Below are 26,885 nucleotides of genomic sequence, written 5' to 3' on the forward strand. Positions count from 1 at the left end.
ACCCTGCTTTGCTGAGTTGACTCTGTCAGGGCCCAAGATAACAGAGATAAACAAAGGGAAAAAGAGAGTCCTGTATCATTGAGAGACAAGTGAAGCTCTTTTAACAGTATTTCCCACATGAGAAAGAAAGAGCAGACTGTTGCTCTGTCTTAGCATATTCTGTCTGGTAGAAAAAGTAGAAGTAACCTGGCCTTCCTACAGAAGATGGAAATAAGCAGGCTAATTCCAAAGGAGTAAATTCTCTTATCTCAGATGATTTGTGACCTTCAGAATCACAGCTACTTTTTTTTTTTTTTTTTTTTTTTTTTTTAAAAGATTTGTTCAGCATGGTGTCAGGTTATTCCACAGTAAACTGAGAGGCTTGCTTTCAATTCCTGTTGTTTTTCTCCCTTTGTCTAAACCAGACTGTATTTCTCTCACTTCACAACAGCATTCAGAACACTTTCTCATCTATACCTGCTGGCATTTAGAATAGCATTCTGCATTTCTCCATCTCATCAACTTCGTACCTTTCTAAACCTCATCAAGTTTCTAAACCTCTCATATACAGAATCACAGAATCACAGAATTTCTAGGTTGGAAGAGACCTCAAGATCATCGAGTCCAACCTCTGACCTAACACTAACAGTCCCCACTAAACCATATCCCTAAGCTCTACATCTAAACGTCTTTTAAAGACTTCCAGGGATGGTGACTCTACCACTTCCCTGGGCAGCCTGTTCCAATGTCTAACAACCCTTTTGGTAAAGAAGTTCTTCCTAAGATCCAACCTAAAACTCGCCTGGCACAACTTAAGCCCATTCCCCCTCATCCTGTCACCAGGCACGTGGGAGAACAGACCAACCCCCCACCTCTCTACAGCCTCCTTTAAGGTATCTGTAGAGAGCGATAAGGTCACCCCTGAGCCTCCTTTTCTCCAGGCTGAACAAACCCAGCTCACTCAGCCGCTCCTCGTAGGACCTCACCAGCTTAATACCTAGACTCAGTTTATTGCTTATAATTTGTCCCACAAATGAATTTCTTGTCTAGTCACCCCAAAATAAATCTCCAGCACCTTCCTTCAATTTTTAGTACATGCTTTTCGGTATTGATAAAAAAATAATATTTATTTGGATCAAGTTGAATTTATGGTGAAACAAAGCCATATTACTCACCCCTTCCATTTTTTACAACAGTTTAAACATGAAAATTATCTTTATCTTAAATCTTCTTTTAACTATATGAGCTTCCTACTTAGATAAAAATAGAAATGTGAAATTACTTGCTTTTTAATTCACTGCAGGAAAAACTTGTGTCTTATTTTTCTGTTGACTTAAAATTCTTACATCAGAAATTTATACAAGAGCATAGTATTTGAAAGCAACACACAGTAATCCTTTCCATTCACTTCCCATCAAAGAAATCCATTAGGAAGAAACATGGTAAAAGTCAGAAGAGGTTGCAGAAAGAGAGATTTTTTAATGGTTCCTCAAATGGAATTCAAACTCTATTTTATTATGGATTCCTTTGGCCTGTTGAGCCTTAGAAATCTTGAAAAAGTTCATTGTTTTTTCCACAATAATTGCAGAGAGTATTCTTAAAAGAACAATATATTCTGGGATATGAAAGGAGATTGATTTATGTTTTTGTGGTGTTCAGAAAGAATGAAATCATTTCAACTATAGAGTTGGACTTATCTTCCTGATATATATTTTTTAAATGAATCAATTTTTGTTCATTTACAAGACTATTTGTGTGGAAGAGTATTTTTTATATGAATGAAGTTACTTTAAAGCAAATAGTCTAAAGAAGACATATATATTAAAGACAATACAAGTATTTCCATTCATAAAATCACAGAAACATCTAGGTTGGAAAAGACCTTCTAATCTGGCCTAACAAGTCCTATCACTAAACCTCCAGGGATGGGGTTCCACCACTTCCCTTGGCAGGCTGTTCAAATGCATAATAAGCCTCTCTATGAAGAAATTCTTCCTGATATCCAATCTAAACCTTTCCTGATGAAACTTGAGAACATTTGAATTATTCTGGAATAATCAGAAATGCTTTGAGTTATCCTATATATTTTAAAACTTAATTTATACCTTCCGTGGTATAGAATTTCATTCTATGTAGAGCTACACAGTTAGAGCCAGCAACACTACATTGCAGATTACATTAATTAGGATGTCTTGTATTGTATTTACATTACAGTATAAATTACACATCAGAATATACATTATTGTATACAAATATCTGCTAGATGTCTGAAGAGCCCTTTCATTTCTACACCTATGCAGTTCTTCAGGACTGCTCCTTAAAAATACAATTAAGAAAGCAGATGTATTGAATGAAAATTGTTAGTAAGATAGGCATCTATACAAATAGGTATCCTTTCTCAGTTTTGCTCCACTTCATTGATTTTAAAAACATGGATTATAAATAGGAATGAAGAATTCCAGACATATTATGAAATAAAAGACCAAGTGTTACAGTATTTCATCCCCTTGCAAACTCCTTTTTCATTTTATGAACTCCCACTGGTACCTGTTTTCTTTCCCACTGACAAAGTGATATACTCTTCCCATAGCATACAGAACTCTTCAGCTTTGTCATTCATGTAAGTAAGGTTTTCTTATAAGCCATTTTCTGCCAAGTTAATACACCGAATCTTTAAAGGTGGAATACAAGAGCTTTTTAAAACATTACAGGGTACCTTTCTTCATACAGTCAAGAGTAACTGCAATCCATTTCCATCAAATACTTCACATAAAAAGAAGCATTTATAGCAGTAGGACTGTTTTTAAAGCAGTTTATGTTCTATAATGGTTTTGGCCCAGCCCTCTAGTTTTCAATACCATTTAACTCAGACAGAAATCTTAATTTTCTCCCTGCAAAGTATAAGTGACAGTTTCTTATGTAACAGTCCCCAAAGCTTGAATGGCTATAAATAGTTATTCAGACCTCGTTATTTACTCCTGAGTTGCTTATAATGGTTTAGTGTTGTGATAATGCAATTAAATGCTGTGCCTAACTTTAAGGCAATGAAACATACAATTGCCATGTGGTTTAGTTTGACTGCGGAATATGGCCAGTGCTTGTAATGGATGCCATTAATCAGAGACAAATGTGAATGTAAAATTGCAATGGGCAGGTAACAGGCAACTGATAATCAGACTATCCATTTTAAGGCATTAGATCAAAGAAAGATTATTATTATTATTTAATCAATTATGTTAGGTTTTGGGCAGCACTGGTTTGACGTGTAAGCAAGATCTACATGTTACCATTCTTACCACAAATAGACCATTTAAGCTTTGTTTAAACTCAAGATGCTGAAGTGTCCCTTAGGCCCTGGGAGTGCATTCAGGCTATGTTCCATCTCCCCCTGGAAAGAAATTGGGGTGCAGAGCTCTCCTACCTAATTTCTGATTTTCATGGAAAGGATAAAATCATAGAATTATAGAATGGTGTGGGTTGGAAGGGACCTTAAAGATCATCTAGTTCTAACAACCCTGCCATGGGCAGGGATGCCACCCACTAGACCTGGTTGCTCAAAGCCCCATCCAACCTGGCCTTGAACACTTCCAGAGATGGGGCATGCACAGCTTCTCTGGGCAACCTGTTCCAAGGCCTAAACACCCTCTGAGTAAAGATTTTCTTCCTAATATTTAATCTAAATGTTTTAGCTTAGAACTGTTACCCCTTGTCCTGTCACTACTACATTCCCTGACAAAAAGTCCCTCCCCAGCTTTCCTCTAGGCCTTCTTTAGGTACTGGAAAGGAGCTGTGAGGTCTTCCCAGAAATCTCTCTTCTCTAGGCTAAATAACTCCAACTTTTTCAGCCTGTCTTCATAGGAGAGGTGTTCCAGCCTTCTGATCATCCTCATTGCCCTCCTCTGGACTTGCTCTAACAGGTCCATGTCTTAGGCTGGGGACTTCAGACCTATATGCAGTACTCCAGGTGGGGTGTCATGTGAGCCAGGTAGTGTGGTAGAATCGCTTCCTTTGACCTGCTGGCCATGTTTCTTTTGATGCACCTCAGGATAAGGTTGTCTTTCTGGGCTGTGAGTATACATTGACAGCTCATGTTGAGCTTTTCATCCACCAGTACTGCCAAGTCCTTCTCTGTAGGGCTGCTCTCAATCAACTCATCACCCAGCTTGTATTCATGTCTGGGATTGTGCTCACTCAGATTCAGGACCTTGTGTTTTGCCTTGTTGAACTACATGTTGGTTCCATTGGCACAGCTCTTAAGCCTTTCAAAGTCATGACATCCATTCCTCCAAGCATATTGACCACACCACTCATCTTGGTGTCATCTGCAAACTCGCTGAAGGTGCACTAACTCCCATGTTGCTGACAAAGATTTAAATAGTACTAGTCCCAGTGCAGACCCCTGAGGGTCAGAGGTATAGAGACACAGAGATACATAAAGATGGAGTCACAGAAGCATATCCTATCCAGTCAGGAGGGCAGGATTGCAGAGTCTGTTGCAGAGGGCACCTATCTGCAGTACGGTCCTAGCTTTAAAGATAGCCACTGCAAAAATGAGCCTGATATGATAAAAATCTCAGCTAGAACACAGCACTTGTTCTTCTGTTTATGTACTCTTGAAAATTTGTGTACTCCATTTGGTGAAGACACAAACCACTTTAGGAATTTTATATGGGATACATGAACTTGCTTAATCCCATTTTGCAGTGTATTTAAAAATAGCTGACAAACCCCAGGTATTCTTTTTACCAAACATTGAAATCTTAAGGTTGAATCTTACTGGGCTGGAACATAACTGTTTATATGTAGATTTGATTTCTGAGCCACCTAAATGTAATGTAAATCTTTGTTTACATTTTGGGAGATGGATTTGGATCAAACTTGTCTTTAGATATACAAATTCTTCTTTGGATGCTCTCGCATTAACATATGAATTCCCAACTTTCCTTTAAATAAATAATTGTTTTACCTATTTCAAAATGTATTTTTTTTTCCCTCCAAAGACATGTAAATTTAGCTATATTTATTTGTTTCTTTAGTAAGCCCTAAGTATATACCAGATGGGCAATGACAGATTTGCATATATCTCTCTAATTCCAACATTTCTGCCTTTTTTTTTTTTTTTTTTTTTTTTTTTTTAATTATAAAACACAAACTTATATTTATAAGGACCTCCAAAATGAAAATATATGCACTTTAGGCAAAATGTTTACAGTTTGCTTATCCACAAAAAAACTATTTCACAGATCCCAAAATATTTATTTTCAATATTGAACTTCTTTTTATGGTTGATCCGCTCTCTTTCAAAGCTGTTCAGTTTATATAACCAGTAAATTACTTTTCCATAATTGCTGTAATTACAGTCCTCCTCATGTGCTCACGCTTATCTCAGAAATGTGCTAGTGTTGAACATTCTGGTAACAGAAAACCTCATGTTTATTTAGGAGATAGAACACTGTTAACTAAAATATCTATTTGTTAAGTTCACTGTAGTTAATGTAACATAATATTACTGATATTTAAAAGGCTGTAGCAACATACCAGCAACACTGAAAGCTTTTAAAGATAAAATGTAGCTCAATGAAACCTTAATGCATTGAAATTTCCTATTAAAATCAAGCTGAAACCATGCCTTTATTATGTAAAGGGATAATATGCTAACAGTAGAAGTATGTAGTCCCAATATAGTCTAGGTCACTTCCATAGAACGTGAGAAATCTCCATTTCCTGCTTAAGAGATGGTTATTGTAATGACTCAAGATTGCATGTTTTGTCCTTTGACAAATTATATTTTATTGTCCTTGTATAAGTTTTATCAAAAATGATATTTCCTTATGTGCACATACTCATCATTTTGTTCTAGCTCTTGCTAATATCTATAGAAAAAGCAACCAATTTATTTAAAACACAGCTATGAGGAAATAACATTTCATCATCTGAAATACTCTTAATCTGGAAGATGGAAGACACTTCCTAAATTATAACTTTTTTTTTTTTTTTTTTTTTTTTTTAATGTATCTGATGATAGTTTTCATCTTCAGCTCCTTTAGCAAAGCATTTCCTCAATTTTATTGTCAGTGCTGATTACCCAAACCTGCTATTGCGATTCTGTTTTCCTTATAAAAACACCTCCAAAAAAGAAAAAGAACAAAATAACAACAGCAAAAAACAAACAAAAACAAGCCACAAGGCAAGACAGGGGTTCTTAACATGATACTCAGAATTCTCAGATGGGATGAAGTAGTCTTTCTCAAAACTTTCTGAAGTGTATTCATAAATACTCATGTTTTCTTATACATACAATGATGTACAATAAATTAAATATAGCATTAATTTCAGAATCCAGATTAAAGCTGGCCTTTTGTAACAGTCTGACACATTTACTGCAAGGTACTACCCAGACTTTGTGCTTTATATTTCATTACTCTTTTGGTCTAATATATTTTTCTTTGTCCATTTTCTTTAATTAATTAATTAGTTAATTAATTAATTTATTTTATTTTGTTACGATTACTCATTCTGGAACCTGGAACCTTCTCTCAGTTTTCTTACATATCACTGCTCAGCAGCTCACTATTCAAAATCACATTAGAAAGCATCTGTTTTTGTTCTTTTCCACCATTTTGATTGCTCTTCTCCTTACCTCTTTATTATTTCTAGTTCATAAACATATTTGAATCTATAAAATATTTTGGTTCATTGCATATAGGAGGATGCAGTATACATAAAATACATAAAAATAACATTAATCTGTATGGTACTGTGAGAAGTCTTTAATAAGATTAGTTGAATATTAAAATAAAACAAAACCACAGTTTCTTTATAGTAGAGTATGAAACAGAACAAATCATCTGAATTCAAAAGTAGAAAATTATACATAACAAATTTCCTTCTTTGTATAAGACAGCCCATGAACCAGGAATTATCTACCAAACAATAAAACTAGAATAATAAACTCATGTATTTGGCAAGTATATAAAGCAATTGTCAGCTTATTTTCTTTAAGCAGATTCATGTTTTTTCATCTCTGTGCTGCATGTAACTGTAAGGAGGAACTGAAAACAGACACTGAATGTGGAGCTTCAGTTTGGAGCTTTTAACTATGTAGTACAGTCTGGGAGGTCCCCCTGTTTCATTCTCACTCCAGGTTATGAGCAGTTACAGTTTATTTTGAAGTGGCTAGAGCATACATTGGATGTTGATACAGTTAGAGAATAAGCCAAGACAACTAAATGATCAACCAGAAAACTAACCCGGGAAAAAAAAAGGTGGAGGAATTATTTCATTCTTGGCAATGGTCCTGTTCACAGAATCCCAAAATCCTGCTTTCAGCATCAAAGTGCAGGAGGCAGTCAGGACAAATATTCAGTCAGAAGAGCTTACAGCAATGGAGGAATAAGTGACAAGACCCCTTTTCATCAGTGGTGAACTCAGCCCTCTCTTGTAAAGTTATGATTTGCATTTCTACTTGAAATGGACATTCCTTGAGCTGATGCTGCTCACTAAGCTGACTGAAAATTTCAAACAATTTTTTTCATGCATAGTTATTTTTTTTACTATCTTATTTGGCTGATTCAGCTTGGAGAGAAGATCGGGAAAAGGGAAGCATAAGGAGCACATAGCTGGGAAAACGGTTCACTGCTTGGCAGTGTTCATACCTTAGACTAGCTCATCCCTCTCAGGATACTTCACCTTAGGAATGTTACTGCTAAATCCACCTAAAAATCTACTGACGCAGACAAAATCCTCATTCCTCCTCTTGTCCTGAATTATTTAATTATTTCCTTCTGCCATAAGGTGACATTGTGGCATATGAGTTAATTCAGGTAGCTAGGGCAGCAGAAAGCCTATCCCAGCTTTAGGTTAACTTCCCAATGGCTCTAGTCTCAGTCATCTCTCTGCAGGCTCCACTGCTGTTCAAAGAGATGTGGCATAAAGATATGGGGAGGGCAGCCTTTCTGTGCTCTGTGTCAGCAAGGCTGTGTGCAGGATCACAAGACCAGGGAACTGCAGATGAGACAGTGGTACAAACATGCACAACTGGCTGCTGTCATTGCCTTACCCATCTTAAGCAGGACGGGTGCCAAATGTGAAATTATGGCCAGAGATTCCCAAATGTAGCTTGCTCAGATACTGCCTTCACAGGGCTGGAAGTGTTTTCTATCACACCTTCCCACTTTGTGCCAGACCATATGCTTAGGAGAAAACATGGCCCTGGCCCCAATTTCCCCTCCCATCTGAGATGGTAGTAACAGCAGTGACAGATCTTTTCTTCTTCAGATGCAAGAACCCACAGGAGGAGACTTTCAGGCTCTCCCTGTCTCCGTGGAAGAAGAGGGAGATCAGCTGTTAGTTTTTGGGTATAATTTTGTCTCCTGAATGTCAAAGGTGACAGGACACTTCAATGTAATGAATAACTGAAGTGGATCTGGCTAGATCCTTTGCTGTGGTGAGGAAAAGTGATTAAAATATTTTAAACTCAAAATCTATTTTTTGTTGTTGTTATAAATGAGGATAATGAAGTGAAAGAAATTAGAATACAGAACATCCTAGAGTGTTGTTAAATTGTTTATTTAGGTCTCCTAGCTTACCACACATTCCCTCCCATGTGGGCAGGGGATGTGTGGTGAGCTTGCCCCTTCATGGGGCAAAAATTCAAGACCACAGGGAGAACCAAATCAGAGAAAAAATTCAGTTGAACACATTAAAATAAAATAATAAAAATAGGAAGAAAAAAGGAAAAAAAGAAAAAAAAAAAAAGATAAAATTGGTTTGGCTTTCCTAGAGATTAACCCTCTGGCCCTGCTAAATATCTAGTACAGGGTCTGGAACACAAAAAAGTGTAGGGACATATGTCTGACATCCTCATTTTCTGAAGCAGAATCAGCTAACGTGAACTTAGATCAGCTAATAATGCTAATAATACACCTTCAGGCAACATTTAGAATTCTGTGTAAAAGCATGACAAATGTACATCTACCCCAAAGCCTGGGTGCAATCTTCATTGGTCAGCAGCTGTTCAGAGCCCATGAGATCTGCATTGTTTGCTTCCTGTGTTCTTACAGTTCATTACTACATATATTATATACATAGTGAGTCCCTGCAGAGAAACAAATAATTTCAGCTGTCTTAAGCTAGAGCTTCCTAAAGGCACAATTCAACACATTTATTGGAAATTGCAGATAGTCACGATAGCTTCTCTGAATTTATATTGAAACCTAAAAATTACGGCCTTAAAAACTGGGAATTGAATAAGCCTTTTTAGATTGAGAGTCAGTAATAGAGAGGCAGCGTCTGAATCATTCTGGGAATTTTGAGATGTCTTAGTAGCAGTTTATGAGTACATAAGCCCTAAACTGTGATAATTAATCTCTTTTCAGGTTTATGCCTGCAGGAATTGTACATATTGGAAATCAAACAGATTAAGATTCTTATTCACCAGCTCTTCCTGGCTGTGTATTTCTTTCTATAGAAAAAAAAGGTAATTAACCCATTCCTTGCCTCCAGCTACACTGCAGCATGAAGAAAGATGGTATCCATTTGGGGAATATCCAAATTAGCTTCACAGGTACCAATAGATGTGACTGGGCCATCACCAACAGTTACAAGACTCACTTGGAAGCCCGGGGAAATCTATAGACAGAAAGCCTAGGCTCAATCCTCTGCTGCTATTTTTATATTGTAATTAGTATGTAAAGCTGATATTATTACCTAAACTAAATTGAACCATAACTGGAGTAAAAATATTTTGCTGTTACCCTGTGACTTATCCTGTGCTTTACTTCTCACTTAGCAATAATGGTTTTTTTTTTGGCGTGACCTGAATTTCCAGCCCATACAAACTCCCCTACTCCAAGATGCTGTTGTGGGAATAGGCATGCATTGGTAAAAAATTACCTTTCACTAGTCAGACAATCCTCCACTTAATAATGAGATTCAAACTTAATTGTTCAAATATTGAGCAGGAATGTGTAGGTCATCACAATACTTATAGGTGCCCCAAATGACAGCAATTCACCCACAATTCACTGCAATAATTAGAAAATGGTTTGTCTTAATTTAGAACAAATAACTGTAAGATAGGCCTAGAAATCTCACCAATGCCCATGAGTGAAAGGGGAATCCAATAAAACTCAAATATGGATTTGCCGAGGACCAGTTTACTTTCAGACTAGGTTAATCCAGGTGCTGGATCTAGGTTATTGGTCATCCACATTAACTCCATGAATGCTGCAAAAAATTTCTAGTTTACATATTAGAAAAGCAGGAAGAAACCTGTTGTTCTGCTGGGTGATGGTCAAGTAAAGAAAAAAATGTGATAATCAAAGGCCTGTTTTTTATCTCTATGTGTTTATCTTACTTACTGAAAGGTGATATATACATTTGCAGAGTGTTGGATATAATTTCTTTCAAATAGTAGTATTCAAAAAGATGTTTTGATTGGCATGGTGCCCACTCATATTCTTGGCACTTCTCTAAAGTCTGTGAAGCCATTTTCTTCATTTCCCCCAAATAAACAAACTACAGCTGCCATTCTTCAAGCAGCAGCTTGTTGCCTCTGCTTAAATACATATTTTTAATGTAAGAGTATTTTAATATTACTTTTTTTCTTTTCCCCCAACATGCTTCTTTGAGCATGCTTACTCACCTTCCATACCCTTTCAGTCGATAAATAAAAACAATAAATAAAATACATGGATATAACAGAGTAGCACAACTCTGTACTTTTTCTCTTACCATTCACATAAACTAACTAACTTCTAAAATTTTGTCTTTAATGAGGTCACATATGAAGATTTGGACTTGGAGAGCTTGTTTTACACCCTTCAGCAAAATTCTAGTCAAATAGGAATAAAACAAAATAAATTTGCTCTCTTATCTAGATCTGTTTAAATTAAAAGAATCTGATAGATAACCAGAACACTTTACAGATGAATAGCCATGGAACTGAGACTGAAATGAAGGAAATTCAATAGCTACCCTGTTTCCATTGAAAATAGTGGCATTTTGTAACTAACTCATTTGCCTTGAATTCCAACTCTTCTGCAAGGAATTCTATGGCAATTTAATAGCTATTTATTCTGTTAATTTCAATAGAATTTCTGTATAAAGTAATTAAAATCAGAGAGTGTACATCCAGTAACTACTAATTCAATACCATTTTTACTTTTTATTTTAAAGGGCATATTTCAGTAACTTGCCGAGGCAATCAGCCAGGAGGAGTGGTAGCCACTCTGACACATACAAAGGCAATATCTAGGGAGAACAACTGATCAGGAGCATAGCGAACAGGATGACCAAACAGGGCATGGTGTATAATACAGACAGTTCACGTGGCAGGGCTCACTGGGGGGGTGTAGGTGGTCTACTTTCTTTTCTACTGGGAGCAACAGTGGAGTCAGTCTTCTGCTGAAACAAAAACGGTGCCCATCCACTGCAACTGCTGTGCTGAGGCTTAAACCCATAAAGGGGGGACACAACCTACACCCAAACAGACCTCCTGAGGACTGGAAAGAGCTGCCCAGACCTTCAGTCACAGGAAATTCTAAGAATCTGTGCCTGAAGGCAGAGATGGATATCATGGGTGCAAGCATGCCCAGGTGGATGAACTTTCCCAGCAAGCTGCCATGTTGTGAGAGGAGCTCACCAGGCAGTGTTGTATCCAGGAAACCAGGTGAGAGATTGATGTATGGTATTGTGTGCTGACATGGGCTGTGACAGCTCCGCCTTAAGTCCTTGCAAGGGGAAGGTAAGCTAGCTTCTAATCCTGAGCTGATGGCCTTGACTAACTCACAAGACAAGGGAGGCTAGACCCATGCCTCTGCTTGGAGCAGAAGAAGGAGACTTTTTGCCTCCAAAGTGCCTCTGTGCAGCAGATACAATGCTCTGTGGCTGGAAAAAAAAGAGTACATGCATAATGGTCAAGACCCAAGAAAGGACAACCATACAATGTTGGACCAACCAACTACTGGATTAGAACCAGTGCCACCAAAATAGCGCAAAAGTTGTTGACAAGGCCTTCTTGCTTCGGCTGCAAGAAGCATCACTCCCACACACTCTTATCCTGATGGGAGACTTCAACCACCCAGATGTCTGTGTAGTCTTAAACTAGGGAAAACAAAGAAACCGTGAAGAAAATAGAAAGGTTTGTAGCCTTGTGTAGTCTTAAGCTGAGAAAATAAGGAAACCTTAAAGAAAACAGGGAGACTGGTAGCCTTGAGCTAGCAGAAGCAAGGGACATAAAGGATGAAAGGTAAAAAACAACAAGAAGACAAAATAGCTGCAGAAAGATTCCAGACTGACCTATGATAACTTTTGGCTCATAAAGGGTCAATAACACAACCCAAAACACACCTATCAAAATCCTAATGTGGAATTTGGTTGTGTTGTGTCCCTGAACCTCTAGGCAGGGGCTGGGGGAGCAAAGTTCCTCCCACTGTAAGCAAAGAGCAGGTTTGAGACCTCCTGATGAAACTGAACAGGTACAAGTCTATGGGTCCTGATGACATGCATCCCAAGGTCCTGAGGGAACTGGCTGATGGATTTGCTTAGCCACTCTCCATCGTATTCAAAAAGTCATTGTAGTCAGGTGAAGTCCATGGTGACTGGAAGAATGGAGACATTACTCCCATTTTTAAAAAGTGGAAAGGAGGATGTGGGGAACTACAGACCAGTGAGCCTCACCTCTGTGCCTGGGAAGATCATGGAACAGATCTTTCTGGAAGCAATGTTAAAGACTAGGAGGTGATCCAAGACAGCCAGCCAGCATGGCTTCAACAAGGGCAAATTGTGCCTCACCAGGAGGTTTGGTGGCCTTATATGACAGAGTAACTGTCTCATTTGACAAAGGAAGACTGACCAATGTTATCTGCCATTATTTCTGCCTGTAAGGCTTTTAACATGGTCCCACACAACATCCCTATGTCTCAACTGGAGAGATATGGATTTGATAGGTAGACTATTCAGTGGATAAGGAATTGGCTTGAAGGCCACACTGGGAGAATTGTGGTCAATGGCTTTATGTCCAGATGGAGGCTGGTGATGTGTCATGTCCCTCTTGGGACATCTTGGGACTGGTTCTGTTTAATATCTTATCAGTGATATAGACAATGGGACCAAGTGTACCCTCATCAAGTTTGCAGATGACAAGCTGAGTGGTGTAGTTGATACAACAGAAGGAAGGGATGCCATACAAAGGGACCTCGACAAGCTTGGGAAATGGGCCCATGCGAATCTCATGACGTTCATAAGGTTCAAGTGCAGGGTGCTGAACCTGGGCTGGGGCAATCACAGACAACACAGGCTGGGAGAAGAACTCATTGACAGAATGAGTCCAGATCATGAAGATGATCAAAGGGCTGGAGCACCGCTCCTATGAAGACAGGCTGAGAGAGTTGTTCTTTTTTTTTAGCCCAGAGAAGAGAAGACTCTGGGGAGTACTTATAGTGGCCTTCCAGTACTTAAAGGAGGCCTACACAAAAGTGGAGAAGGAACTCTTTGTTAGGGACTGTAACGATAGGACAAGTAACAATGGTTTTAAACTAAAAAAGTGTAGGTTTAGAGTAGATATTAGGAAGAAATTCTTTACTCAGGGTGGCGAGGCGCTGGAACAAGTTGCCCAGAGAAGCTGTGGATACTCCATACCTGGAAGTGTTCAAGGCCAGGTTGGATGGGGCTTTGAGCAACCTGATCTAATTGGTGGCATCCCTGCCCATGGCAGGGGGGTTGGAAGTAGGTGGTCTTTAAGGTTCCCTCCAACCCAAGCCATCCTATGATTCCATGATTTCTATAAGCACGGAAAAGCAGTTAGGACTAAGTGAAAAGCTAATTATTTTTTCATGCTCGCATTAGGGATCTTCAGTGCTTAGAATAATACTTATAAGTTGAAGATCTTTCAGCTTACCTGGAGTTCTACTCTGAACTGAAGGTAATTTTAGAAATAGAGAAAATCTATCATCCTCCTCTCGAAAAGCCTCTCCTGAAAGCCAGTTAATCAGAGGTCTGGGTGTCATTTCTCTCTTTTACAGCAGCTTAGCACAAATATGTAGGATATACTAAGGGGCAGCTTTTCAAAAACAAAGAAACAAACAAACAAACAAAAAAAAAACAACCAACCAACCAAAAAAAATGTTATGGTAACATCTGCAAATAAAGTACTACATGTAATACTAAAATATCATAATAAAATAATACATGTATTACTAAAATACTAAAATATCAGATAAAGTAAATGAAGACTGACTTTTTGCAGAAATGTTTACTTTTTATGATATTCTTAGATCCCTAAAACTCTGTGTAGTTTTATAGACTAGCATTCAAAATTTGAACAGAAATGACTCCTGACAGATTTTGTGACCAAGTTCAAAATGAAAAAAAAAAAAAAAGAGAGACATTATCCTTCTTCATAAATGCTTATTATTATAATTAATAGCAAATGAGCAAATGTTTTTCAATTTAAACACTTTTCAGAGGGTCCAGGAGGTGAAAGCTACAACTAAATAAAATGCTTTAAGAAAAATAAATAAAGAATTATTGCAAATAGAAACACATTACCTACAGCATTGATTAAGCTATAGTACAAGACTCCTACATGCAATATGCTTTACATATATATATGGAATACTGAACATCTAAGAGGTAAGCACAAGTGGAAAGAAACCCACAAACAATGAAACTGTATATACTGGCACCAGCTGAAAAAGGCTGCATTCCTTCCACTTACTGTCACTAAAGGAATTATACACTTCACTTGTAAGAGAGACGCAGCAATATATTTATTAATGATAATAGTAATTTAGCTAAGCTTATCTGTGAATAAGACAATGATTTAAATTCTAATGGTAAATGCAGCCTTAACAAGATTCATGATGGCAAGGTCACTTACTGCATAGAAGACAGGGTCAGAATAAAAGTGTCAAGGAGATCCTCATGCTGAGTTACGAAGTTCAGAACAGATAACCTTTTGCTGTCTAAACTCCCAGGAATCTAGATACAACCCGATCCTATCCTAATCCCAGTCTTAATGGTTTATGCCTAAATGATTATATGCACAACCTATCTGTTATATCACTTAGCTAAGATTACAAAGTTTCAGCATGCTTAGCAAATTATTAGCACAGTTTCAACAAGGTAAGTATTTGTCACAGGTAAGGAATGTCTTGACCTCAAGGGGTTACCTTGAGAGGTGTCCCTGCTCAAGAGGAAAATCCTGGCATTCAGCCTGCTGCAGTAAAGGAAGGCTCCATGAGCTCTGGGCTGTGCCCTGTTCATGGGGTAAGATGATTGACTACTAGTCATATTTGCATACCAGCCATATGGTTGGTGCATGCTCCGTTAGCCATTGGATCTATCTCCCCTGAATCCACCTTGAGCCCTGTTCAGCTATCATGATCAGACACATTCATTGTGGCCACCACTGATGGTGTTAGCAGGGTTAAGGATTAAAGGTCAAGTTGGGCTGGCCAGAGGGAGTGTACCGCCACACTTAAACCATACTATAAAGTCACAACACTTTACACAATTTGGGCCTGTTACAGTTCCAAATGTATTGAGTGTGAAATAAGGAGAAAATAAAAATTACAATTCTATGTATTATACTTTGGGAAACAAACAAACAAACAAACAAAATAAACAACTGTTTGTAACCTTTCTTTTTTCTTTTTTTTTTTTTTTTATTCTTAGATTGTTTATTTTTCAAAAAGTGCAAGTTATGTTTACCAGATTGTTTCTTTCCCTGTATAAAAAGTAGCTACCTAGAGGTTATGCTTAGTAACCAGTTTGGCTTTAACTATGGCAATGAGGCAAGTTGGAACAGAAGTATCTTCATCTGAAGTGTATCTGGGACTAAACTGGGTTTAATATTGGCAGATTTCAAATATATGTGAATCAAGCTTAAAACCTATGTAAACCTGTACCCTTACCTTGTACATTGGATTTTCAGCAGCAACTCTACTTTTGTAAAGGGAGAAAAAACTCCCCAAATTTTAGCACTGAGAGATTTTTTTCTGCCTGAACTGGATATACATGTAGATGGGGAGCCTTGAGGTGTTTTCACAGAAAGAAAAGTATGCATTTGCTTTCCTTCTCATTCAGTAACAAATAAATTGACAAAATGAATTTCTTTAGGGAATTATTTTTTGAAAGATACATTCAATGTCAGTGGAATTTATGCATTGTCTATTGCCACATTTCCAGTATTAAATGATTTGCATCACCTAAAGTTCTGCGATGCTGTCCCTCCCAATTTCAACCTGAATAAACTTTTCTTAAGGTTTTATAAAACTATCATAGAGAAGATTGATCACAACTGAAATGTCAAAGAGGCTTCTTAAAATGTGTTAGCATATCATTACCATAGTTTTGCATCCTAGTAATTTTTAAAAATAATTTAAATATACACTCTTCCAAATATGCATTACTCAGATGACTAGATTTTATATGTATTTTTCTGGCATCTGCATTTGAACAACACAAATATAATATGCACTTATATCAATAAAAGATTAAAAGATGCTATAAGAATAAATTAATCATATATAGAGAAGACAAACTAAATATTATGAAAATACTCATAACTTTCTAATAATTCAAAAGTGATTTATCTGAGTGCAGTCATCTTGCTGAAATGAGAATGTCAGTTATTAATATCTGGAATAGAGAATTTCTGTATTACCAAAATGTGGTTTTAGCCAGCATAGGTTGGAGCAGACATCTCTCATAAAAAGAGAAAACCTTTCCCAGAGAAAGATTTTTGTGACAGAAAATCTCCCCAAATGTAGGAAGAGAACAGAACCATTTAAATTGGAGCTAACCAAAAAATGTAGTATGAAAAGGAAAACCTGATTTAGGGAATGCTTCCAGCACTGCAGATATCAGCAGTTTCAACTAACAAAATATTCATAGATTATTCATAGATATTCATTTTAAGTTTGTCATGAGAAATACATAAATATCCGTCTTTCAAGTGTATAAATGAAACAAAAATTACAAACTGTAGATACGAGTGTCATTCTTACATTCTGATAGCAGAGACAGCCTCTATCCTGTTTATCAGCTTTCCTTAACGAATGTATTAAAACAGGGATGCTGAGTATAAGTAAATGTAGGTATGATCCTCTAAGTTTTATTAGAAAGGCAAAATCTGGAAGATATTTATGTATCATTTCATCTATGAAATTGAAGTTAGCTAGTTGTGAGTGTTGTATGTTTTACTGGCTCATTTTCAGGATAACTTCTTGACTTTTTGGCACTGTTCTGTTTACTACAGTTTTGTGATTGTTTTCATCTCATCTTACAGTTGAGCTAAGTGCAAGATGGTGTTATGACCTACCCACTGAAAATGAACACTGACCTTCATCTCATTTCACAATGTTACAGTAAGCTGCAAAACTTGGTTGAAAATTTTGATCCTTTTAAGGTTAGTAATAAATACCCTGTGGAAACAAAATTTCATTCTTCATTTTTCAAGCTGCTACTTTTTCATACATGGTTATATGTGCTTTAAGAGTTAACAAGACAAGACAGATAGAAAGGCTCTTTATTGCTGCTGCAAATTGAAGTGTGATATTACGAAGGTGAGTTACTACTGACATGGAAAGTTCAGTATTTGCTTCTGGTGGCTAAATGAAAAATGCATGTCATGGGAGTTTAAACTCCCATAGGTTAACTTGCAATATAAATGACATTAAGGGGTGTTGAATGCTGTATTACAGGGTAGGTGACACAGAGAACTAAGAAATATAAGAGCTGAGTTTTTCATATTACCTTCATATTACCTTCATATTACCTTCTAAATGCATCAGAATGCATTCAGATTTCACCACTGCAAAAATGTTCAATGAATTTTGGCCATACCAGCTCTTTCATATCACTCTAGGCCAAAATAGCTTTCTTGACTGGTAAGACTTTTTATCAGTAAGGCAGAAAGAAAATAGGAAAGATGTCCTGACTAACTAATGCATCAGGACAAAAATAAAAATCTTTATAAGAAGAAATGGAAGGATATTGCAAGAAGGGAATTCATAGGAAAAAAAAAAAAAAAAAAAAAAAGAGAATATTTTGTTTACATCAGGGAATTTATGTCCTTAGTATGATAGCCATACAAAATTAAATATTTGAGGAGCTTTTGCCATATTGCTAACAAGGTTCAGAGCTTTTGACAGTATACAATCATGTATTTGTTGCTCAAAAAAGAGTTGTATAAGCAGTTGAAAGTAAAGAAATTTAGTGATTTAGACTACTAGGGTCTAAAAGAGTCTAAACTCAAAACTAGAGCTTTTCTACACATTTACATTCTTTCTGGATTGAGTTTTCATTCTTTCAGAAATGTCATATTGAATCTTACTCATCTTCAAGGAATAAAATAACATAAGTGATACTAGGAAAAGCCCAAATACCTCATGAATTAACCTTCATCAGGCAATAGCCCAAAGCAAGTCAATAACATTTTGTTTTAACATCATCAAGATCAAGGATTTGCACCCATTATCTTTTGTTAATATTGTATAATAACTACAGTAAAGCATTTTCAAATATTACCAAGTTTTCTGACAGTAGTAAGGTAGTGTGTTTCCTTGCTGTGAAAAAAATTGCTCTTAGTTACTTGCGTCTCTACATTACATTTATTTGAATAATGGAGAATATAATTTGACATTTATTTCTAACACAGACCTTAGAAAATCTGAAATAGTTGGTAAATCAATTGGTCAGAGCAAATGGAAAACTAAAATATTTAATTAATTAATAATTTATATAAATGTATTTATATTGTTAAAAATAATGTACTTACTCTAGGGCTTAATTAGTTTTCTTAAATTAAACTTATTTTTGTTTATTTCTGTTTAGAAAAAACAGATTTTATCCTTCAATATATATCAATAATATGTAAAGAAAGTGTTCCATTCACCAACATAATTCTTGCAAAAATAGTTACTTCTAAATTCTTTACTTGCCAAAGGGTAATAAAAACTACTTACACAAAGCACAGACTTTGAAAAGGGAAGGAGCAAGGTATACAAATGGGCTGTTTAACCAGATATGTTTATATGTGAGATGGGTATCAGCTGCAGTTTATGTATGGTGTTCCAGTTTGTCCAACTACAGTTAGAAACAACAAACGGTTCCTCAGTTCGGTATTTTAATTAAATCCTAAATTATACTTGCATTCACTATCTTCAAACAGTCTAAATTCAGAACTATGACTCTTGATTTTGTTCCACAAGTCATCTGTGCAGCAGAATAGAAAGACCATTTCTTTTAAAATATTTCTTTAAAGCAATTAAAAAACAAACAAACAAACAAAAAAACATTTTGTAAATGTTCTGCTTCTGCAGAAAGAGGAAAAAAGTCACACATTCATCTGCTGCTTTTGTATTCCTGCAAAAAAAAACCAAACACCTACATTGAAGTAGCTCTTTCTGGTAAGTGAACCTCACGAGCAAGAACAAGTGCTGGAGTCTGGATGTACTCTCCATTCACCCGCTCATTTCGTATGCCAGTGAGACTGAGTGCCCCAAATCCCCCAAAACAGAAGAGAAACCAGACAGCTATAAGGCACAGTATTTCTCAGCTGGTCCCTTGCCTATGAAATAGGGAGATTGGCACAGTGAACTGCCTGAGGGTTTCCTGTACAGGTAAACAGAGATGTAGCCCACATGAGAATATTTAATTGCAAGATCAATTCCTTCACTGAAGAAAAAACTCTTTGGAGCTGTTAATATACATGGCAACCTAGGACATAAAGAGCAGTACTGTTTATTACACTTCTGAAAGCAAGAATTCTCCTGAGACAGTACAAGTATGGACTTGGAAAAGTACAAAATAAAATGTTTGAATCATGCAATATTCAATTAATTAATAATTAACACATTCTCCTCTTTCTAATGAACAAGGTCTCATATAACACCACTGTGTTCATTCAGACTCTTTTGAAGGGCAGTGGCAAAACAGCTTCCCCAGCACTTCTGAATATAAATACAGGAATTTGCTGTTCCTTGAAACCTCCAAACGGAGTGTATGTATACTACCCTGTCATTTTACTTTGATGTGTAGTGATATGAGGGAATTGGAGATAAGCACTGAAAATGGAACTAAAAAGTCATCACTTATGTATTATAGTTTCATTATAAAATCTTTTAGACTTTTTTATTTTTTGACAATTCTGATCTGTATAATTATTTTCAAATGATACTTCAGCTGTAGCACGTAAATGCTGTAGTTGAATTAGGGCCTCATTGTGTCTGGTGAAAACTCTGAGCATGCAATACCACTTCAAACTTTGAGAAGGTTTTCCTGCAAATTCAGAAATCACACAGTTCAGGTGTATTGCATAAGGATGGCAAAGACAGAATTCCAAGACTGCTGAATTTGATCCTGTATTTGCAGCTGTCACGTGGCATGATGACAGATGACATGTTTCATACACGCTATCACATTTCTGTCCTTAGCAGAGGTGACATAATTATTTACATTTCCATAAGTCCAGTTAAAGCTAAGCAAAGAAGCTGCTATCATTCAACTAATCATTTGCATCTTCAGATATCTAAATCCCCTCTTCAGTATTAACAGTTCTTGAGAATTCCCCTGAGTGACACTATTAGCATCCTTCCAGGATGCATCGTCCTAGTGAAGAGCTGCTGGTGGTGTCAACAAACAGTAAGATCAAGCCAGATGAGCCCCAGCCCTCTTCAAGCTGTAACTAGAGCAGATGATCCCCTTAGTAACACAGAAGAGAACCTTCTTCCTCAATGACACATCCTAAAGCAAATATTCAAGTCACTGGATGCTGTGAGCTGTTTGCAAGAAATTGTATTGCCCCAGTGGGGAGGTTCAGAGGTTTAGCAGGGTAAGTAGAGTTTAAGATGCAGGCAAGTGCTAGTGTTATTTGCATGCTGCTGGCAGTCCCGCAACTTCAGAGAGCTTCTCTCAGGTTGAATTCATTACCATCTGAGGAATTACTTGCCCAGGTTGCACTTTATGCTTCTGAGCAAAGAGAAGCAGCAGAGAAAAAGCAAATAGTTTCCCTCTTCTATGCATTGTTATTTTGCTCAGTGAATAGTGATAGTCCCTGTATTTCAGGGGTGCTCCTATATGCTCTGCCCAAGCACAGGCCATAGGCAGTGATTTTGTATTTCTGGAAAACAAAGGGGAAATTGTGAAGGCTGCTACTAATTAGAGAATTTAAAAATTATAATGCTGTAATATTTTAATTAGATATCTTCTAGTTCTTCAAGTTGGACTCACTGTTTTGTTTAACTACATTTTTTTTTATCCTGAGCTGTTATAACTGTTTTATGTTAACTCTGCAAATTCCTTTTAGTGGGACTGTCAATACATTGTGCTGGCAAGTGGGCTCAAAGTATACTTTTTATTTTTTTATTTATTTATTTTCCATAAAGAACATTAGGTTTATGTCCACAAGTCTAGTTCTTAACTTTTTGAGCAACTGCATTTGCAGTTGCAACACACAACACAGTATTCTACCAATTTTCCCTTCTTTTGGGAAAGATAAGCTAAGTGGAGAAAAAAAAATTGAAACTACAGATACCATTTTTTTTGTCATTGATAATCAGGATTGCACTCCAGAACCTTTACAGCTATCCAACAAACATTGCCACTTCAAATAAGGGAATAGTGATCAGTGTAAAATAATAACTGCTATAGTGTACAAAGAGAGGAGGCTTAAAGAAAATATTATTTCTCCATCTCTGGAGGCACTAGACTTTCTCTAAGAAATTTCTTAATTCAGGAAGAAAGCAAGAAAGGATGATTTGATCCTGAATGATTAACTGAAAATAAGATGTTGTGCTTTAACCTGGCAGCTAAACACGGCACAGCCATTTGCTTCAACCATACCTTCCCCCTGCCAGTGGGATGGGGGAAAGAATCTAAAAAAAAAAACCTAAAAAATCATGGGTTGAGATAAAGACAGTTTAATAGGACAGAAAAGGAAGGGAAAATAATAATAATAGTAATAGTAATAGCAATAATGATAAAGGAATATACAAAACAAGTGGTGCACACCCTGAGCAGCAGTCTCAGTTTTATTGTTCATCATGGCACCATACGGTATTGGATATCCCTCTGGCCAGCCTGTGCCAGCTGTCCTGGCTGTGCCTCCTCCCAGCTCTTCGTGCATTCCCAGCCTCCTTGCTGGCAGGACAGCATAAGAAGCAGAAAAGTCCTTGGCTCTGTAAACACTGCTCTGCTACAACTAAAACATTGGTGTGTTAGCAGCATTATTCTCATCCTAAATCCCAAACACAGCACTGTACCAGCTACAAGGAAGAAAATGAACTCTATCCTAGCTAAAATCAGGACATAAGTCTTTATACATTTTGATTTGTAGGCTGCCCTAACTGTGAATGTGATCAGTTTTCATATGAAATTTTATTTTTTGTTTGCAAGTACTCACTCTCCATCAAGTTAAAATGCAAAAAATTCTACCAGAAACTCTGAATTTGGAGAAATGGCACACCAGGAATCTTCTGCAGTGCTTCTCCATGGAGGGAATGATCTCAGTTTTTTTTTTTCCTCCCTGAGTTCTTGAGAGAAGCTAACATATAATAAATGTCACAGCATACTTTCATACAGTGATTACAGCTGAGGGTGGCAGAGGGAAGAAATTCAAGTGCCAGGTAACCAGAGTTGATAAAATCCTTTTTTTAGCTCTTACTTACTATCCTCAAGTAGGAGCAGGAATTTTTCCTATTTTTTTTTTTTTTTTTCATGAACCAATGTGATTCTTGAAGAGCACAGTTATTCTCATAATAAGCTAGTAATAGGAAACAGATCTGGGTGGTCTTTTGAAGCTTTAATAGGAAAATATTTATCCTTGTGCTTGCACACGGAACAGAGAAAACACACAGTCCTGAGGGCTTTTGTAAGCAGTAAATAAAACTGATTGCATATTTTCATCACTCTAAAGCTTTCATTAAGAGTAAGTAGTTAAGGTTTTGATGGGGTGTTTTACTTAAAATGATTGAGTTGCTATAATGGAGATTGTATGGTATGCTCTATCTCAAGAGGTCTCCTAAGGTAAGTGTCTGAGTCATACTCATGGGGAGGAAAAAAAAAGATTTTTAAAGCACAGCAATGAAAAAGTTTATTAGTAGTTCAGAGCTGCTGCACAGACAGTAAGTGAAATAACTTCAAGACTGGCAGGAGAAGCTTTTGCTGAAACCTTGAAGGTATGATTTTCTGTGGATGCTGGATAGCAGGATACTGGCAGTAAGAGATGGCTCTGGCTCTCTGAGCCTGGATGCTAGCTTTGCTGGCCTTGAAAACTATAGTTTGGGAACATCACAGAGGGATCTGCCTTGCTACACTACAAAACTTATCAAATATTGAATATACTACTAGCAAAACAGCTTGCTATTCAGTTGTGACCATGGACTAGTGCAGGATCCCCTTGGCTTTTTTTCACAGACAAGGATGTGGTCCTGAGCTGTGCCTTAAGAAATCAGATCCACAGCCACTTGGACATTTCTGTTACTGCACAACTCCTGAAGTGTTTACCCCAGTCTCCCTTCTACTAAAACACAGGAGAAAAGTCAAGACATGACTGATTTACTGTTCAGTGGTTCTTAGAAAAAACACCAACCAATAAATAAATACATAAATAAAAACAAACAAACAAACAAACAAACACAAACTGAACTTGTAATTTCTGCTGCTATTAATAGTCATGTAGTGACAAAGTGACAAACCTCCATAGATTGCAGCAAAGCAAACATGATCTAAACAGGCACGACATTACTGTAGACTGTTACTAAATGCAGTATCAGAGCATTTATGATTTATTTTAGATGTCTACAAAATAAACCCAAGTACAATCATTGGCATGATTAAAGCAAGTATCTTAATTTTTACTATTTTTCTGATCTGAATATAGGGGTATCATATTTGACTCACAGTCTCACTTAGATTTAGTCTCATCTACATTTTTGTCTCAAGATAGAAGAAAGTTAAACCTACTGCTGGCTGAGAAAGAAATCCTACAGAAAGAAAATAGGTTATAGCCATTTTGCCATCCTGAGTCAATGATCAGAATAAGAGGTGCAGGTTCCTACATGAAAACCATCTTTCTGCAGGTGTTGCTTCTGAAGCTGAATGAGGGCACCAAGGAAAACTGTCGTGCCCACTAAGGGGAGCTAGTTCCTTGGCTGACATGCCTGCCTGAGACAAAGAGCAGTTGAAAGAATCTCAAGATGGAAATGGGGACTGAAATAAAGGGTTGCTAAAGAAAGATGAGTAACAGTGTTACTAAAATTGAATGTAATTCCCGAAGATAGATAGTTTTCAAATCTTTGTAAGTAGGAATAACTTCAGCATTGTCTCTTCTGTGTTTCTATGATGGAAAAACTGGTGGGGTCCTTGATCCTTACCACTGTTAATTGCTATTGCTCCATGGAAAGAAGTATAATTTTGACTGTATCTGTTGGGACATGGGACCTAGAAAACCTTCTTTTCCCCATTCCACTGAATCAGTCAGCTCCTCCCCTGAGGCAATCTCCTTCCTTAGCAGTGCAGTTCCTCTACTCATCCTTTTTACCTTTCCCTTGCTAACTTTGCCTGAGACTGATGCAAAGGACATTATGAGAGGTAACTAAGAGGCAAAACATCAAAAGCAAGCTTTCTCAAAATACACATTTTTTGAAGTTGGTGTGGCTGATTTATCTCTTAAATATTTTATAGGTACCTGGAAGAAGCATTTAATCATTATGGTTTTGTAATTATAATGTAGTTATTAATGACTCTGTTGTTTTTGTCATGCAAAATTCTGATATTCATAGGAATTCTGCTTGAACAGGATGTGTTACATTTGGCTTTTATTATGCAATAATGAAAACAAAATACAAAACCCCTGTAGTGAAATGTTACACAAAAAAGACACAGATCTTAAGGTGACACAAAAAGGAAAAATATAATAAACCGTGTGTCATGTTGCTGCAGCTGTTTAACCTCTTACCAATTTTCACAGTCTATAAAATCTTGGAAAGCACCAGATGTTTAGGGGAAGTTGTCCTACTCTCCCTAGCTTTAAAAGTGAATGTAAGATTTATTAGTGCTATATAAATGTGACTTCAGTTCTGACTTTTGCAGTTATAAACTAGGTGGAACATGTTAACACATCCTGTTGTCAGAGAGCCCATTTACTTTCCACTGCTCCTCCTCACTTGTAGATTTTAGTTGTTGCTGGACGATTAGAGTAACTACAAAACAATACTAGAATATGTAGTCTAAATTATACTATTTGCTTGGTTAGTAACAAACACATCTGAGAGTTTTTTCCCAATACTAACTTTTGCCAAAACGTCCTTGCAATACACAGATTTTAAGCTAAGCAAACTTATCTTGTTGTGTATGAATATGCACTAACATTTGGGATTCCTGCCTACGCAGGGACTGTTAGTGCACAAAATTATTATTTCTTTGACTAGTGCATGGTTCCTAACATTGGAACAGGAATAAAAACTGCTCATGCATGCTTTCCAATCTTTCATAGCTCAGTGGTGCTGTAAAGTGCTGCCGTTCGTTTTAATTCAGTGAGTAGAAGTTTTGTTGTGTTTAGTACTAAGGGAATTGCATGTGTTATTAGAAAGCCTCTGACAGCTGTCAGAGGCAGAGACAACTTGCTGCATTTCAATCTTTTATAAAGGAAGGACTAAGGACCCTCATCCTCAGAAAAGCTGTCAAAGGTCTCACAAAATGGGATAAAACAGAATACCTTTTCCAAACACAGGAAAATGTCTATCTCACCTTCTCTATTCCTTCTTCTATCAATTTATACAGGGAAAGTTGTATAGGTAGAAGAAAGAGAAAACATGTCTTGATGTATTAGTGCTTTATACTGCCTTGTCATCACTGACCTGAGGGGAAAATTGCATAGCAGTCTGCTTTCCTTTAGGAAGTGATTAGTGTTTTACATGGTATTTAATAAATTAGCACCATATTTTAACAAAATATACAAGCTTTTATGGAGTTTTGCTTCTCTGAGAGCAGGAACGATCAAAATGTGAGAGACATTGATGAAGACAAGGGCTTCACATCAAAGACTTTGAAAGTCTGTATCAGTAAGCATTTCCACACTTCTTTAAAACAATACTTACCCTGCCCAGCTCTCTCACTGAATTCAAAGTACCAGAAAAGAAAATCTTCTCTTAAGACATGAAATTTTACATTCCAGTTTTTGATTTGGACAGGTGCTTACCTTAATAAAAACTCTGTTGCTTGTTTTAATTTATAGATATCTATATATTTCTAAAAACCTACATTTTCTTTGATTAGAATTAGTCACAATTCAGCTTTCTCTTTATCATCAAAGTGAAAGTAGTTTTCATTATACATTTAATAGGTCAGCATTGCTTTCCCATCAGTTAATATTTAGCTTTCTGATGATGAACTGACTCCTCCTTTCACACCAGTAATGCCACAGGTACCCCTCCATACAGTGTTGCTTCCTGTGACAGCTCCTTTAACAAGTACAAGGGACTGAGAATGCATGTCAATTTGCACCACTTGTTTATTATTGTTATTTGCATTTCTGCTTATGCTATTTTTATAGCACACCTAATACTGTTTGTCATTTTGCATACTCTAATTCATTTTCTCATCCTGTTTTCTTCTCCCTATCCATCTTCTACTTCTGTGATGAGTAAACTGAAAATCCATGTGTGAGTCAGAGTCGTGCTTTCAGTGTCACATTGGTCAGTGGGGTTTGAAATTAGCAAAATAAGACTGCTCATATTTTGTCTTTCCAAGAGTAGAAAACAATATTTGCTTTCTTTAGTTATATTAAAAGAGCTTTATGCCATGTTTTCCATCTGCTTTTGTTTTCCAAAAATACAGTTTAGCGTAGGATGCTCATTAGGGGTTGATGTAACTAGCTGCTTCTGTTCTTTCTATATTAT

General features: G+C 36.8%; 1 protein-coding gene across 1 annotated transcript in view; it reads right to left on the bottom strand.

The window, feature by feature from the left end:
• GPC6 (glypican 6) overlaps positions 1-26,885 on the bottom strand; it is an 812,936-nt gene that overhangs the window by 190,292 nt on the left and 595,759 nt on the right. The gene's annotated exons all lie outside the window — the stretch shown is intronic.

Source organism: Aythya fuligula, chromosome 1 (genome assembly GCF_009819795.1).
Source record: "Aythya fuligula isolate bAytFul2 chromosome 1, bAytFul2.pri, whole genome shotgun sequence".
NCBI classification, from domain to species: Eukaryota; Metazoa; Chordata; class Aves; order Anseriformes; family Anatidae; genus Aythya; species Aythya fuligula.